An 18,892-nucleotide genomic window follows, 5' to 3' on the forward strand; every position below is an offset into this window, starting at 1 on the left:
CCTGTCCCATACGCCATAAAACCAAAAGTTGAAATTGAGCTAAACAGACTAGTCGAGAGTGGAGTATTGGATCCAGCGAACGTTAGTGAATGGGCTTCACCTGTTGTTCCAGTCATAAAAAAAGATGGATCACTCAGACTCTGTGGTGATTTCAAAGTCACCATTAACCCAGTCTTGACTGCTGAAAAATATCCACTACCCCTCATTGACGACCTCTTTTCTGGTTTAGCTGGAGGACAAAAATTCAGTAAGATAGACTTATGTCAGGCCTATCTACAGATGCATGTGGACCAAGAGTCACAAGAACTGTTGACCATAGTGACTCACAAAGGACTGTACAGGTACCGGAGGCTTCCTTTTGGAATCACTTCAGCTCCGGCCTTGTTTCAGAGAGCTATGGACCAGATACTGAGCGGGCTCACTGGGGTCCAATGTTACCTCGATGATCTACTCATCACCGGCAAAGACGAGCAGGAGCACCTGAGAAACCTGAACGCTACACTACAGAGATTAGAGGAGTATGGTCTGAGGGTCCGGAAGGACAAATGCAAGTTTTTCCGGCCCTCTGTTGAGTACCTGGGCCACGTCATCGACAGTTCGGGGCTCCACAAGGCGCCATCGAAGGTGAAGGCTTTTGTGGAAGCTCCATCCCCACAGAACGTGAGTCAGCTGAGATCATTCTTAGGACTATTGACATACTACGCAAAGTTTGTGCCAAACCTAGCTAACATGTTAAAGCCTCTGCATGAACTTTTGAACAAAACCAAACAGTGGAAGTGGACAGACAGATGTGAGGAGGCATTCAAGAAAGCGAAAACAGCCTTAGCTCAGTCAGAGGCCCTAACCCACTTCAACCCCAACTTGCCATTACAGTTGGCATGTGATGCATCGCCTTATGGCGTTGGTGCAGTTGTCTCACACATCATGCCATCAGGTGAAGAAAGGCCAATTGCTTTCGCATCACGGACCTTAAGTAAAGCCGAGAGCAATTATGCACAGATAGAGCGTGAAGCACTCGCCATTGTGTTTGGAGTTATTATTGTTATCTGCTCACCAGCACGATATCAAGTACAGAAGGTCTGAGCAGCACTGCAATGCAGACGGCCTCTCACGGCTTCCCTTACCTGTCGCACACACTGAGCACTCCCAGGCTGAAATCTTCTACTTTAAGGAAGTGACGAACGCCCCAGTTACATCTGTCCAAGTAAAAAAGTTCACCCACACTGATCCAGTGATGTCTGAGGTCGTGGACATTGTCACTTGTGGAAAAGAATGAGAGATGTCAGACAGCCTACAACATTACCTAGTGAGGAGAAACGAGCTCACAGTTCAGTTTGGATGCTTGCTATGGGGTTTTCGAGTCATCATACCACCGCCACTGAGAAGGCAGGTGCTTGAAGAACTCCATTCAGGGCCCTGTGGCATGGTGCGAATGAAGGAGATTGCACACAGCTACTTTTGGTGGCCAGGTCTGGACGCAGCTATCGAAGACAAGGTCAAGTCATGTTCTGCATGTCAAAAGATGAGGAACATGCCTCAGCTAGCGCCACTATACCCATGGGACTTCCCAGAGGAGCCTTGGCAGCGAGTTCACATAGACTATGCAGGCCCACTGGAGGATCGTATGTTCTTAGTCGTAGTTGACGCACACAGCAAATGGCCTGAGGTCACAGTGATGAAGAGCACTTCAGCGGAGAGAACCATCGAAGAGCTACGGTCAATCTTCAGTCGCTTCGGCTTGCCAACGCAACTCGTTAGTGATAATGGCCCCCAACTGGTGTCTGAAGAGTTCCGGTCATTCATGGAAGCAAATGGAATTCAGCACATCAAGTCAGCGCCATATCACCCTGCAACGAACGGCCTCGCTTAAAGGTTTGTCCAAACGATGAAGCAAACTTTAAAATCATCACAAGGGAACGGCTCCCTCAATAGGCGTCTAAACACCTTCCTGTTAACCTACAGAAACACTCCCCACGCTACAACCAAAGTGGCACCCGCGTCAGCCATGATGAAAAGACAGCTTTGCACGCGACTCGACCTCCTGAAACCTCCAAAGACGAAACAGGTTGTACAGACACAACAGATGGAGAGATGGAGGAAAGCAAAAGACAGAAGCTTCATAGCTGGAGAGAGAGTTCTTGCTCGGAACTACTGCAAAGGTCCAAAGTGGATACCAGCCACAGTGGTTGCACAAACAGGGCCTGTGTCCTACACAGTTCACACACCGGAAAACATCATCTGGAGGAGAAACGTGGATCAACTGTTGCCAGGAACCAACCTCAGAGAGGACTCATGTCAAGTGACAAACCAAGATCAGCTACTGGAGACCTACCATGACTACGAGCCATCACCTGAACATCCCCTGCAGCAACCTACAAATGTGGAAAGTGCTCCAGACTCACCTGAACCAGCCAGAGTGCCTACTCAGGGTACTGTTGCACCCCAGTCTGGGCATACACCATCACCACTCAGACTCAGAGATAATGTGACTGTAGACTCACCTGTACGTCGTCATTACCCTGTAAGAGAAAGACGATCCCCTGACAGGTTGACTATTTAGTTCAGACTAACCTCCGACAATGGGGCAGAATACACCCCAGGGTTAAGTCTGGGGACTGAGGCAGTCTACCCTCTATCCCTAGTTTAGAAAGGGTTATTCTGAAATATTATATTAAAACCTGTTGGGGCTAGGGGGCAGTATTTGCACGGCCGGATAAAAAACGTACCCGATTTAAACTGGTTACTACTCTTGACCAGAAACGAGAATATGCATATAATTAGTAGATTTGGATAGAAAACAATCTAAAGTTTCTAAAACTGTTTGAATGGTGTCTGTGAGTATAACAGAACTCATATGGCAGGCCAAAACCTGAGAAGATTCCATACAGGAAGTGCCGTCTGACAATTTGTTCTCCTTCTGTGGCATCTCTATCGAAAATACAGCATTTCTGCTGTAATGTGACATTTTCTAAGGCTTCCATTGGCTCTCAGAAGGCGCCAGAAAGTGTAATGACGTCTCTCCTGTCTCTGGGCGAAAAAAAGCAGGAGATTTTGTGAATGGTCAGGCTGAGAACAGTGACACTGGAGATGCGTGATCATGTGAATTCTCCATTTTCTTTTCTTTCAGCCTTTGAGTGAATATAACGTCGCCCGGTTGGAATATTATCGCTATTTTACGAGAAAAATCGCATAAAAATTGATTTTAAACAGCGTTTGACATGCTTCGAAGTACGGTAATGGAATATTTAGAATTTGTTTGTCACGAAATGCGCTCGCGCGTCACCCTTTGGATACTGACCTGAACGCACAAACAAAACGGAGCTATTTGAATATAACTATGGATTATTTGGAACCAAAACAACATTTGTTGTTGAAGTAGAAGTCCTGGGAGTGCATTCTGATGAAGAACAGCAAAGGTAATCCAATTTTTCTTATAGTAAATCTGAGTTTGGTGAGGGACAAACTTGGTGGGTGTCAAATTAGCTAGCCGTGATGGCCGGGCTATGTACTCAGAATATTGCAAAATGTGCTTTCGCCGAAAAGCTATTTTAAAATCTGACACCGCGATTGCATAAAGGAGTTCTGTATCTATAATTCTTAAAATAATTGTTATGTATTTTGTGAACGTTAATCGTGAGTAATTTAGTAAATTCACCGGAGGTTTGCGGTGGGTATGCTAGTTCTGAACATCACATGCTAATGTAAAAAGCAGTTTTTTTTAGATAAATATGAACTTGATTGAACAAAACATGCATGTATTGTATAACATAATGTCCTAGGAGTGTCATCTGATGAAGATCATCAAAGGTTAGTGCTGCATTTAGTTGTGGCTTTGGTTTTTGTGACATATATGCTTGCTTTGAAAATGGCTGTGTGATTATTTTTGGCAGGGTACTCTCCTGACATAATCTAATGTTTTGTTTTCGCTTGTAAAGCCTTTTTGAAATCGGACAATGTGGTTAGATTAACGAGAGTCTTGTCTTTAAAATGGTGTAAAATAGTCATATGTTTGAGAAATTGAAGTTATAGCATTTTTGAGGTATTTGTATTTCGCGCCACGGGATTCCACTGGCTGTTGACTAGATGGGACGCAAACGTCCCACCTTGCCCAGGGAGGTTAAAAAGAAAACAATAGGCAAAATAGTGAATATTTACTTTTTCCTTATGAGTCATCAAAGGTAAAGGGGGAGGAATATGTTGTGATTGATATGGCAGGCAAAAACCTGAGAAGATTCTGTACAGGAAGTGGCCTGTCTGACAAGTTGTTGTTCATCTTGGCTCTTTTTATTGAAGACTGAGGATCTTTGCTGTAACGTGACACTTCCTACGGCTCCCATAGGCTCTCAGAGCCCGGGAAAAAGCTGAATGATATCGAGGCAGCCCCAGGCTGAAACACATTTACGCTTTTGGCAAGTGGCCGATCAGAGGACAATGGGCTTAGGCGCGTGCCCGAGTCGACCCAGTGCTTTATTTTTTTTCGTCTGTTTACCTAAATGCAGATTCCCGGTCGGAATATTATCGCTTTTTTACGAGAAAAATGGCATAAAAATTGATTTTAAACAGTGGTTGACATGCTTCGAAGTACGGTAATGGAATATTTAGAATGTTTTTGTCACGAAATGCGCCATGCTTGTCACCCTTCTTTACCCTTTCGGATAGTGTCTTGAACGCACGAACAAAACGCCGCTGTTTGGATATAACTATGGATTATTTGGGACCAAACCAACATTTGTTATTGAAGTAGAAGTCCTGGGAGTGCATTCTGACGAAGAACACCAAAGGTAATAACATTTTTCTTATAGTAAATCTGACTTTGGTGAGTGCTAAACTTGCTGGGTGTCTAAATAGCTAGCCCTGTGATGCCGGGCTATCTACTGAGAATATTGCAAAATGTGCTTTCACCGAAAAGCTATTTTAAAATCGGACATATCGAGTGCATAGAGGAGTTCTGTATCTATAATTCTTCAAATAATTGTTATGCTTTTTGTGAACGTTTATCGTGAGTAATTTAGTAAATTTTTAGTAAATTCACCGGAAGTTTGCGGGGGGTATGCTAGTTCTGAACGTCACATGCTAATGTAAAAAGCTGGTTTTTGATATAAATATGAACTTGATTGAACAAAACATGCATGTATTGTATAACATAATGTCCTAGGTGTGTCATCTGATGAAGATCATCAAAGGTTAGTGCTGTATTTAGCTGTCTTCTGGGTTTTTGTGACATTATATGCTAGCTTGAAAAATGGGTGTCTGATTATTTCTGGCTGGGTACTCTGCTGACATAATCTAATGTTTTGCTTTCGTTGTAAAGCCTTTTTGAAATCGGACAGTGTGGTTAGATTAACGAGAGTCTTGTCATTAAAATGGTGTTAAATAGTCATATGTTTGAGAAATTGAAGTAATAGCATTTCTAAGGTATTTGAATAACGCGCCACAGGATTCCACTGGCTGTTACGTAGGTGGGACGATTTCGTCCCGCCGGCCCAAGAGAAGTTAAACAATGCCCACGTTAATTTCTGCTCCCGTCTCATGTCCTGTTCTTATATTAGTTGTATAAGTAATACAGTGTGCTATACAACAGTTAGTGATTCATTTAATCGCTATTTCTGACTTTTGTGAGCCCTCTCCTTGGCTGGAAAATGGCTGTATGGTTTTCTGTGACTAGGTGCTGACCTAACATAATCGCATGGTGTGCTTTCTCCTTAAAGCCTTTTTTTTTAATCGGAAACTGTGGTTGGATTTACAAGAGGTTTATCTTTAAAATGGTGTATAATACTTGTATGTTTGAGGAATTTTAATTATGGGATTTCTGTTGTTTTGAATTTGGCGCCGTGCAATTTCACTGGTTGTTGTCGAGGTGGGACGCTACTTTGTTTACAAGCCTTTCTTTCATTGATCCCTAATATTCTGAACCTTCTCTCCATATATTCTAGTGATTCTCAAGAAAATTGTAGTTAAAGGTACAAAGGGATGGATTTAGAGAAATGTACTGAACATTTTATTGAATGAAAACACATAAAAATGGTTGGCCAGCAAGTGGGAGGGTTTTCAGCAGTTTAATAAATGTTAACCACGCCTGCAAAGTCCATTACGCATCTGCATAAGGTAAGTCTGAATACCAACTATTGAGAAGTGTGTAGGAAAGATGTGTGTAGGAAAGGCATACATTTCCTACGTCTGAATCAGGCCCCCTAGTGGCTGTGGCTCCGAGCGACAAACACGTACACATACACACACAACATGCAGGCATGTACACACACACACACACACTAACAAATATGCACATACGCAAACGTACACTGGCAGAACTGTCAAATGGCAGAGCCTGATAAAATCACACACACATTCAGGTTACAGCTGGGTCACCTACAACACAGGCCCAGGTCACATGTGGTTCTATACAGCCGTGGCTAACGCAGTTACACACTGAGCAGGGGCAGACTGTATCATGGTGTTTGGTTAATAAAACATCCAAGGTGTGACATTAAAGGGCTTAACCTGTTGGGTCTAGGGGGCAGCATTTGCACGTCTGGATAAAAAAAATGTACCCGATTTAATCTGGTTACTAATCCTACCCAGTAACTAGAATATGCATATACTTATTATATATGGATAGAAAACACTCTAAAGTTTCCAAAACTGTTTGAATGGTGTCTGTGAGTATAACAGAACTCATTTGGCAGGCAAAACCCTGAGACATTTTCTGACAGGAAGTGGATACCTGATGTGTTGTATTGATTTTAAACCTATCCCATTGAAAAACACAGGGGTTTAGGAATATTTTGGCACTTCCTATTGCTTCCACTAGATGTCACCAGCCTTTACAAAGTGTTTTGAGTCTTCTGGAGGGAGATCTGACCGAACAAGAGCCATGGAACGGTGATGTCCCATTAGACACCTGGCGCGCTACTTCATGTTGGGTACCCTCGTTCCAATACGTTATAAAAGGCTATGCATTCGTCCACCTTGAATATTATTCATGTTCTGGTTAAAAAAGGCCCTAATGATTTATGCTATACAACGTTTGACATGTTTGAACGAACGGAAATATATTTTTTCCCCTCGTTCATGACGAGAAGTCCGGCTGGCTTACATCATGTGCTAACGAGACGGAGATTTTTGGACATAAATGATGAGCTTTTTTGAACAAAACTACATTCGTTATGGACCTGTGATACCTGGAAGTGACATCTGATGAAGAGAATCAAAGGTAATGGATTATTTACATAGTATTTTCGATTTTAGATCTCCCCAACATGACGTCTAGTCTGTATCGCAACGCGTATTTTTCTGGGCACAGTGCTCAGATTATTGCAAAGTGTGATTTCCCAGTAAGGTTATTTTTAAATCTGGCAAGTTGATTGCGTTCAAAAGATGTAAATCTATAATTCTTTAAATGACAATATAATATTTTACCAATGTTTTCTAATTTTAATTATTTAATTTGTGACGCTGACTTGACTGCCGGTTATTGGAGGGAAACGATTTCCTCAACATCAATGCCATAGTAAAACGCTGTTTTTGTATATAAATATGAACTTGATAGAACTAAAAATGCATGCATTGTCTAACATAATGTCCTAGGAGTGTCATCTGATGGAGATTGTAAAAGGTTAGTGTATCATTTTAGCTGGTTTTATGGTTTTGGTGACCCTGTCTTTGACTTGACAAAACATTACACACAACTCTTGTAAATGTACTGTCCTAACATACTCTAAATTTATGCTTTCGCCGTAAAACCTTTTTGAAATCGTAAAACGTGGTTAGATTAAGGAGATGTTTATCTTTCAAATGGTGTAACATAGTTGTATTTTTGAAAAATTTGAATTTTGACATTTATTTGGATTCAAATTTGCCGCTCTTGAAATGCACCTGCTGTTGATGGAGTGCACCACAGGTGGCACGCTAGCGTCCCACCTAGCCCCAAGAGGTTAAGGTATGACTCTATAGGGAACTGAGACAAGAGCAAATGAAAAGTGCCAATCAAATGAGACTACCGGGGGAAGAGGGAGTCACAGGTAGACCAGGAATCAGCCTGTATGTAGAGCAGTTCAGACGTGCCCGGATGTTTCTGGAACGCTCTGGCCTGAGGGACACACACCTTCAGGGTCACGTCTCTCCATGTCATCGTCAAGATGTGGTTGACCTAGAAACTGACACAAGAATCAGTAACAGGAGGTAGAAACATCCCCCCCGGCAAGCGGACTGCCGTCCTCATCCCTCCTGTCCAGTCCTGTACCCTTGTGAGTCTGACAGATGCTCCGAGGCAGACAAAGAGACAGAGAGAGAGATGGGCCATTTTGGATCCTGTTTGAACCATTACCTGTCTCAGTGACTCACCTTGGGTATCTCTCCCTCGTGGCCCTCCAGTCTGGAGATGCACTGGTAGCTGGCAGCGCTGTACACTCTCGCTGTGCCTAAGAGTCAGGGGGAAATATTGATTTCTCAAAACATCCGGTGGTATTGCTTGAGCGAAGATGAAGTTTAACCTTAAAATAAAAGAAATTCAATTGAGCTGGCCTGGTTAGTCATACACCATAGTTGCCGGAACTGTGCTGGAAAGGACAATGTGAAAAATACATTTTCAAGCCACCACAGTATGATCTGGGTTGGCATGATAGTGTGAAATGGGGGTGGCTGGGCTGGGTACAGAACGGATATAATTGTTCAGTGCCTGGGACATTGTTCAATCCAGGAACTTTGTATTGACAGTCATGGAAAAAGCAGAAGTAGAGGTACCCCATAATTAATTAGAACACCATTAGTGTGATATACTGTATCTCTGTGGTCATACCGTCAGCCGAGGCGGTGGCTATGAGTTGACCGGTGTAGTCGAAACACACATCCAGCACCACGTCTTCATGGCTGCTAGTGTGGCCATTCACTTCCCACTCACTGCCTCCCACACCTGGGGAAGCGGAGACACACATACACATTTCGGTTCACAAACACATACTGTAAGGACACAAACACACACGTGCAAACACATAAGCACACACACGCGCGCACATACGCATTCACAAACACACACAGACACACGTACAAACACACACAATGGCAAAATGTCAAATGTTAATGAATCTATTTTTAAAAACCTTTAACAAAAACAACCAGCTTGGTTAGCGCTCTAACAACACAATGGTTGTGTTTTCCCCTCTTCACAATCTCCTCTTCAAGAATGCAGCCATGTGAATAATTCACACAACTACCCAGAAAACGTGACTCATCTTGGAATGATTCAAGGATTTCAATTTCCTTTTTAAATGATGCAGAGCTTAAGTGATAGGAGACTCTACTAGAGAAAGAGAGAGAAAGAGAGAGAGGATGTGAGAGAGGATGAGAGCTCACCCTACTGCTTTTATCCATGGAGCCGGTGATGAGAAGGGAGCAGTCCCAGTCAAACTGAACACTGCTGGTCTCCCCTCTGTGACCTATCAGTGTGTGGACACGCCTGGTAGAATGAGAGTAGGGCGGTAATGGTGGTTAGACAATGACACAAACACATGGATGGACATGCAAACACACACACACACACACACACACACACACACACACACACGGATGGACACGCAAACTCCACACTGCCCTTTCCCACCTGGACAAAAGGAACACCTATGTGAGAATGCTGTTCATTGACTACAGCTTAGCGTTCAACACCATAGCGCCCACAAAGCTCATCACTAAGCTAAGGACCCTGGGACTAAACACTTCCCTCTGCAACTGGATCCTGGACTTCTTGATGGGCTGCCCCCAGGTGGTAACGGTAGGCAACAACACATCTGACCCCTCAGGGGTGCGTGCTTAGTCCCCTCCTATACTCCCTGTTCACCCACGACTGCGTGGCCAAACATGACTCCAACACCATTATTACATTTGCTGATGACACAACAGTGGTAGGCCTGATCACTGACAATGATGAGACAGCCTATAGGGAGGAGGTCAGAGACCTGGCAGTGTGGTGCCAGGATAACAACCTCTCTCTCATTTGTGAGCAAGACAAAGGAGATGATTGTGGACTACATTAACATCGACGGGACTGAAGTGGAGTGAGTCGAGAGTTTCAAGTTCCTTGGTGTCCACATCACCAACAAACTATCATGGTCCAAAAACCAAGACAGTTGTGAAGAGGGCACTACAACACCTTTTCCCCCTCAGGAGACTGAAAAGATTTGGCATGGGTCCCCAGATCCTCAAAAAGTTCTACAGCTGCACCATCGAGAGCATCCTGTCCGGTTGCATTACCGCCTGGCATGGCAACTGATCAGCATCTGACTGGAAGGCGTTACAGAGGGTAGTGCGTACAGCCCAGTACATCACTGGGGCCAAGCTTCCTGACATCCAGGACCTCTATACTAGAAGGTGTCAGAGGAAGGCCCAAAAAATTGTCAAAGACTCCAGTCACCCAAATCATAGACTGTTCTCTCTGCCTCTGCACGGCAAGTGGTACTGGAGCGGCAAGTCAAGGACCAAAAGGCACCTTAACAGCTTCTAACCACAAGCCATAAGACTGCTGAGCAACTAAACTAATCAAATTGCCACCCAGACTATTTACAATGAACCCCCCCCCCCCCCTGTTTTTACACTGCGGCTACTCACTGTTTATTATCTATGCATGTATGCATTATCTATGCATTATCTATGCATGTATCTATGCACATTGAGTCGGTACCGGTACCCCCTGTATATAGCCTCGTCATTGTTATGTAAATGTCTTGCGTTACCTCGTGATTGATTATATTTTTTAAACTTTTGTTAATTTAGTAAATATTTGATTAACTCTATTTCTTAAAACTGGATTGTTGGTTAAGGGCTTGTAAGTAAGCATTTCACGGTAAGGTCTACACCTGTTGTATTCGGCGCATGTGACAAATACAATTTGGTGTGATTTGATTGTACGACACACATGGATGGACACGTAAAAAACACACAGACACACACACACACAAGCACATGGATGGACACACAAACACACATGGATGGTCACGTAAACACACACACATGGATGGACACGCAAACACACACACATTGCTGGGCACGCAAAAACACACACAAACACTTGGGCTCTCACCTCCCAGATGGAACATCCCACAGAGAAACAGTGTGGTCAAAGGAGCCAGTGACTAGCTGGTCACCCACTGTGTTAAACGACAAGGAGATGATCTCTGCTGAGTGGCCCTGAGAGAGGAAGGAGAGAGAAGGGGAGGGGGAGAAGGAGGTGAAGAGAGAAGAGAATTCAATTCGTTACACTTGCAGAGTTCTCAAAAGAACAGTCAAATAAATGAGCTATTCTTTCTCCTTTGAAAAAGCTAAATTGCACAATTTCATCCAATTCAGTTCGAGGAAGACATTTTCCTTTTTGTGCTCGAGTCACCATATTCACCAGCATGACTAATGTAGGAATAATTGAAGTAGGAGATGTAGAGAAGAGGTAGAGAGGAGGCATAGAGAGGAGCACACAGAATCCCCTCTCTGGAACACATAGCCACACAGTTTGCCCACGTGCAGCAGGAAACTGCTGCATGTCCTGTAGTTGAGTATGTAGATAGATAGATTACCTAATGAATGCATTACAGTCACAGCTTCATACACACATATGATGGGAGAATAGAACGCAGTAAGCAGGGTGACTGCTGGACCAGCACATGAATGATCATATAAAAAAATTAATAGATGAATGCATATCAATGACTGAATTAAGTCATTAATGAATGGATGTGGACTTGGCTGATTGTGAGATTGTGTGGTGATGAGAGGAAAGGAGAGAAGAGAAAGTGAGTGAGAGAGTGTGAGAGAAAGTGAGAGAGAGAGAGAGAGAGAGAGCTAATATCTGTCAGTGTAGCTACCTCCTCTCCAGTCTGGACGTCCCATAGCTTGGCCGTAGTGTCCATGCTACCCGTGGCCACCAAGGTTGTTTAAACGCCAAACATACATGGTCGGCACCGAAAACTGTGTTAGCTGCCATTCACATAAAAAATCTGATTCGAAGCTCACTGCAATCCTATTTATACTGAAAGACAAGTCCAATCTCTCAGAAAGTCCAATCTTTAGATTAGAAAGTCACTCCTACTATTTCCACAGTGTCTCCTCGGAAGGTGTGGAAACATTTGCCTGTCTCGGCACTCCACATCCTGCAGGTCTTATCAAAGGACCCAGTGGCAATCTTGTCCCTGGATTAAAGAGAAGAAATGAAGGTAAGATTTGAGATAGGAAAAATACTTTATTTTGACCACCAACAACTCTTTCCCAATGGAGGAATATAGGATAGGCATAAGGCTCTCTGGGACCTTAGAGTCTCAGTCGGAGTACTGATCTAGGATCAGTTTAGCATTTTAGATCATAATGAATCAGGTTATATGGACAGGGGGGGACCTGATCCTAGATCAGCACTTCTACTCTGAGACGCTTTATGAATACAGGTCCTGGTGTTTTTATACCTGGGGTAGAGTAACAGGAAGGTGGTTACCCCTAGGGGTTGTTGAAGGCAATGCCGTACACCACGTACCTGTGGCCCTCCAGTGTGTGCAGCTCCTCGCCTGACGCCGTGTCCCTTATTTTACATGTCCTGTCATAGCTCCCAGTTATAGAACTTCAGTCACACAATACATGTGACTGCAGCGCCTGCAAGGGAGAAGGGAGGAGGACATTTCTTTTTACGCCGAGGCGGTTTACTTGACTGCATTAATCCAGTTTACATCTATACGTTTGACCATGTAATACCCATACATAATACATCTGGCTTTAATGTGCCGAGGAAGAGTCCTGAATTCTACAATTCCCACCCCCTGCTGCCATCTAGGGTTCAAATGAGGAATTACAGGATGGCTGTACTGTTTACACCCATTTCACTGGCAGTGTGGTCATACCAGTTAATGGCTGTCTATGGCTGCACCCAAATTCTTCACCGTTTTCCCAGTGTGCACTTGGATGATAATGTGGCAGGCAATGACATTATCATTAAGAAAAGAGCCTAATGGAAATAAATATGTAGCTCAAAATGATGGAAACTGTATTTGACCTTGAAGAGGTAGAACCTGCGGTTGTCCTGCTGACCCAGTTTCTCCTGCAGTCTGAGGATCAAGAGTTTGACTTGTTCGATGCGTGATACTGTGATCAGCGGCTCCGATTTCCTGATCTCAGATATTAACTCCTTGGTGTCTGTCCTGTATGGATAAATATGTGTCAGAGTGATGCATCATGGTCATTGAAAATAGGGGAATAGACGTCATACTGTATTGCAGGATCAGTGACGAAGTTGTGAAGAACTAGTGGGTGTGTTTTTCTACCTGTATCATCATCATCATCATCATACTACACTAGCACTAGTATAATAAACTGCATACATACAGAGCTGTCAACTCTAACGCATTGGCCGTGAGACACGCATTTGACCCTCTTCTTATATCTCATGCATTGAACATTACTTTTTTTATTTTTCTAATTAGTCTATTGTATAGTCATCGCATTAACTTTTCAACTGTGCTCCAAATCGTTTTGAAATCGGAGCATCAGCGCCTACAATTTAACATCATGAGCGGAACCTCTATCATTGCCCTGTCTTGCCCCAGTACTGTGAACCGCGTCACATTGAAGTGTATGATTGGTCTAGTTATGTGAGGGATCAAGGGGATTGGATGCATGTTTTAAAGAAACGCCCCTCAAGATTGGAGTGGAGCTGAATGGAGAAAGAGAACGTTCTCCGCTGAGTTTATAAAACTGTAAAAAGAGAAGCATGGGAACACTGTTTTATGTAAAATGCTGTCAACAAAATGTGGTTGCTGTTACACCCGTCCATTAATCTATTGCAGAATGCAGCCTTTTGACAGTATGTACTAAAATCGATCTAATCCATACTTGCATTAGTCCCCTTGTTTGGTATTTGGCATTTAGGATGTGACAACAAAAAGGCAGCAGACAGACAGACATACAGTATGTTTTAGCAGGAAAGTTTGGTAGGGTGACCTTTTGTAACTGTAAAAATGATTTTGTCAAACAGATTGTGAACCAAAAAGGCATGTTTGATTCTAGAGTGGAAAAATAAATATACAAATAATTTGGTTAGGGTGTAGGAACAGCTTTATGTCACCTTGTCTTCAGGAGATTTTATTATCTATTTACTTTATTTAGTCTGATCAGTGGAACAATTATCATTCTTAACAATGGGCTAAAATATAGGGTAATTACTGTGCATGTCAGCAAGAACACTATTGCTTCAAGTTCCTCGGTGTACACATCACTGACAATCTGAAAGGGTCCACCCACACAGACAGTGTGGTGAAGAAGACGCAATAGCACGTCTTCAACCTCAGGAGGCTGAAGAAATTTGGCTTGGCCCCTAAGACCCTCAAAAAGTTTTACAGATGCACAATTGAGAGCATCCAGTCGGGATGTATCACCGCCTGGTACGGCAATTGCACCACCCGCAACCACAACGCCCGCAACCGCAGGGCTCTCCAGAGGGTGGTGCGGTCTGCCCAACCTATCACCAGGGGCACAGCGCCTACCCTCCAGGACACCTACAACACCCATTGTCACTGGAAGGCCAAAAAGATCATCATGGACATCAACCACCCAAGCCACGACCTGTTCACCCCACAACCATCCAGAAGGCAAGGTCAGTATAGGTGTATCAAAGCTGGGACCGAGAGCCTGAAAAATAGCTTCTATTTCAAGGCCCTCAGACTGTTAAATAGTCATCACTAGCCGGCTACCACCCGTTTACTCAACTCTGCACCTTAGAGGCTGCTGCCCCATATACAAAGACATGGAATCTCTGGTCACTTTAATAATGGAACACTAGTCACTTTAATAATGATTGCATAATGCTTTACTCATTTCATATGTATATACTGTACTCTATTCTACTGTATTTCAGTCAATGCCACTCTGACATTGCACATCCTAATATTTCTATATTTTTTAATTCCATTATTTTACCTTTAGATTTGTGTGCATTGTTGTGAATTGTTAGATAATACTGCACTGTTGGAGCTAGGAACACAAGCCCTTTGCCCCCTAAAAAAATCAATTCCTTTGCGGCCAGTGGCCGTTGCGCCCTTGAGCTGAATATAATAATTATAATTCCCTTCTCCCGGTTGCTTGATCCAAAGCACCTCTCACTCACATACCCCAATTCTCATTAGCCAATGCCCGTCATGTGATCGGGTCTTTCTTTTTGCCAAACGTCAGCCTCAAAACCTTAATGACTTGGAGAAGATCTGCAAAGAGGAGTGGGACAAAATCCCTCCTGAGATGAGTGCAAACCTGGTGGCCAACTACAAGAAACATCTGACCTCTGTGATTGCCAACAAGGGTTTTGCCAACAAGTACTAAGTCATGTTTTGCAGACGGGTCAAATACTTATTTCCCTCATTAAAATGCAAATCAATTTATAACATTTTTGACATGCGTTTTTCTGGATTTTTTTGGTGTTATTCTGTCTCTCACTGTTCAAATAAACCTACCTTTAAAATTATAGACTGATCATTTCTTTGTCAGTGGGCACACATACAAAATCAGCAGGGGATCAAATACGTTTTTCCCTCACTGTAACAATGTATATATTCATTATAGATGTTTAGTATTGTTCCACAGTTGTTTTCTCGTCTCTCTGCCTCTTATAAAGAGACCCTCTGAGAAATGTGTGACTGAGACAGAACTCTGCAGGGGAGTGTAGGAAATAAGAGACTAGTCAGACGTTCCACAATACATCAACTTTGGAGAGTGGACATTTATTGCCTAGGCCTTAGAAAACACCGGAACTATTTTATCTCTCTTGCAAGTTTCTATAGCAGTGTATGCAGGGTCTTGGTCTGAAGAGTAGAAGGTAATGACGTATGCAGTGACATCACAAGGGCTGGACTTCAGGTTTAATAAAATAACTTGGGACCTTTTATATTTTGCAGAACTTACTCGGAAACATGCGTTATGTTCCTGTTGTCAACTTCTGTCTGCAATTGCATTAATAAAAGTTTTTTAATGATTTAATTAAAGATATTGTTGTCATAATGCTAATTTCACCAATGAGTCAATGATTGACAAGGAATGAGGAAACGAACCCCAACACTGTCGGCATCCAATGATTATCCAACTTGAATAAACGCTTGGAGGTAAGAATGACAGTAGTGGTGTAGTCTTCGGCGATACAGATATCACTTATTATTGATATCTACATAATATTAGCACGTTGATGTGAATCACGCTGCTGCTCTCTCATTTAGCTATTTGCTCCTTACGGATTGTGGTTGTTGTGAATAGCTGTTCACAAATCTAAATGTGTATTTGAACCCAATAATGGTTGAATTCAATAAGTTTAAGCTGCCTATCAATCATTGTTTTTGAAACCAGTTGACAGCAAGTGAAAAATGTGCTCTTGCAACAGCTGCAGAGTGCGGATCCAAGCCTGTGGAATAGAAGTGGGGCTTTTATTGCTCAATCTAATTCATGCTGATAAAATAAATAAATCCATAGGTCTAATGGACCCATGCTCAAACTTACAAACTTTTGATAGACTTAAAGGGGCAATTTGTAGTTGCTACATCTATTTTTGGACCTATACATTATATACACAGTGCAAATAAGTCCTTAGTTTTGGGGCCATGCTCAGCTAAAACAATTTGGCTAATCTATACTTCCATATTTCCAAGTCCTATTCTTGAAGATCAAGGTGTATAACATTTATTGGAATGATTGGAATTCTGATAGACTTTGGTTTTTAATGTACAGATATAATTTAATTGTATTATTATATGTAGTAGAAAGTGATGGGTTAGAAGAAGCCTACATAACCAACCCATAAAGTAAAATTTAACATACATATATGGCCAGCTATATAAACTTGAACATTGATTTATCCTGCAATAGATGTTGTTCAATTGGTAACATACATTTTTGTCTTCTTCTAATACCTGTTAAGGGGAAAGTAATCTAAAAGTAACAGAATGTAATCAGATTACGGTACTGAGTTTGGGTAATCCAAAAGTTACATTACTGATTACAATTTTGGACAGGTATCTTGCAACTGTAACAGATTACATTTAGAAAGTAACCTACCCAACCCTGCATATACTAAATAATATAAGTGTGACATTTGTTTTGATTTAGAATGGACGATTGTCATGCACCTGTCTCATAACAGGGGTAGGGGGAAAAAATGTCATCTATGCACTTAAATAGCGAATGGAGGCAGTGGAGGCTGCTGCGGGGAGCTCATAATAATGACTGGAATGGAGCAAATGGAAGGGCATCAAACCATGTGTTTGATGTATTTGATACCATTCCCCTCATACCGCTCCAGCCATTACCACGAGCCCGTCCTCCCAAATTAAGGTGCCACCAACCTCCTGTGAATGGAGGAAACATTTTCCAGTTTAATTTTCATGCCAGCCAGGCAGGCTATACTACTGTTGTAAAGAGAAGCAATGTGCTTAATGTTAGGAAAGTTGAGAAACTCTGTTTTCTAACTCAAATTCATAGCCTAGAATTGTTGCGCAACATGAGCTCATGGGCTCTCATGAAATGTGATTAGATTTTCGATAACATTTGCATTGAAGTCATAGTGATTAGAGGGACAATAGATTGCTGAGTACCAGACAGTTAGCAAGTTTGGTAGGCTACTAATGACCATCAGCAGCATCAGAGATTGGAGAAGCCTATTACCATGACAAAACGGTCACATGGAATTTGGCTGCCGTCATGACTCGTGACTGCCGGTGTGGTGGTAATACGATCACCATAACAGCCCTAGTGGTAACACTCCCCGGCAACTTTCTACCTGAGAACAGGGATCAATCCGTGCTTCCAACCGTCCCACTGTTTCTATCTCATTTCATTGCTGTCTGAATTAATGAAGTGTCAAACCACCTAAAAAATGTCATCCCCCACAAAGTCGTCAAATTTTGAGTGTTCAAGTAATGTTCAAAACATTCTGAATACAGCTGACCTGTGTTTTTTATTTTTTTATTTGGTCATAGGCCTAAGCTATGTCAAAATACGTAGAATTGCAGGAAATTAGCCATGAAACAGTACAATTTTCCTGAGGGAGGACCCCCAGTCCCCACTCTAGGAGTTGTGCCAGAGGGCAATTAAATTCACATAGCAAATCTCACTCCAAGCTTTCTTCAAAAGTTGGCATGATCACTAATACAGCATCTTATTCATAACATGAATTGTACTATTGTGTACTCACACTGGAGACAAATCCAACAAATCAATGGATTTAGTCATCAGAGCTCCTCCTTTTTCATATTCCAGGATGATACCTGTGAACGAAAGGCATCAATTCAATATTCGAAACCAGACCAATTGTGAGATACAAGTTGCTTTAGGCCTACTTGTAACTTCAACTTGTGTGCCATGCATTAAATTGCTGTTACAGCTAACTGGTCTGGCTAGCACAGAGACCTAAGGTTATGGCTCTGGGCTAGCCTAGCCAGTTAGCTCTAGGTCAGAACAGCACTACTGTTAAAGTGTCTGTGTAGTTGCACAAAATGGTACAAATAATTAGCTATGTACTTGTCCAAACATTCATTAGTATCTTAATTATCAAGTATTTTAGCATCATCAACAACATATTCATTACCTGGTGGATAATATCTGAGAAAGAATCGTTTGAGTTTAATTTCGCTCCTCCAGCAGAAATCCCTTGTAAACAAAGCATTGTTATGGCGACAGACTAGTTGGAGCTCGGCCAGGATGCATGTGCAGATGGACTGAAACACCCAACTCACCCACAACTAACTTGTTCAAAAAAGACAGAACTTGTTCCATAACTGTGCACAAAACATGTACATAAAGTCAACAATAGAGACGAGAAAAACGTGGTAAACTCAGTGTCATGATAACTGAGGCTGACAAAAGCTTTCATTTTACCATCAGTGGGACTATTTCCCAATAG

The 18,892-nt window shown here is 42.4% G+C and overlaps 1 pseudogene; it reads right to left on the reverse strand.

Moving 5' to 3' along the window:
• Positions 1–7,864: 7,864 nt before the first annotated feature.
• On the reverse strand, positions 7,865–18,873 carry LOC106580909 (dynein assembly factor with WDR repeat domains 1-like; annotated as a pseudogene).
• Between the last annotated feature and the right edge of the window lie 19 nt (positions 18,874–18,892).

Source organism: Salmo salar, chromosome ssa20 (genome assembly GCF_905237065.1).
Source record: "Salmo salar chromosome ssa20, Ssal_v3.1, whole genome shotgun sequence".
NCBI lineage: Eukaryota > Metazoa > Chordata > Actinopteri > Salmoniformes > Salmonidae > Salmo > Salmo salar.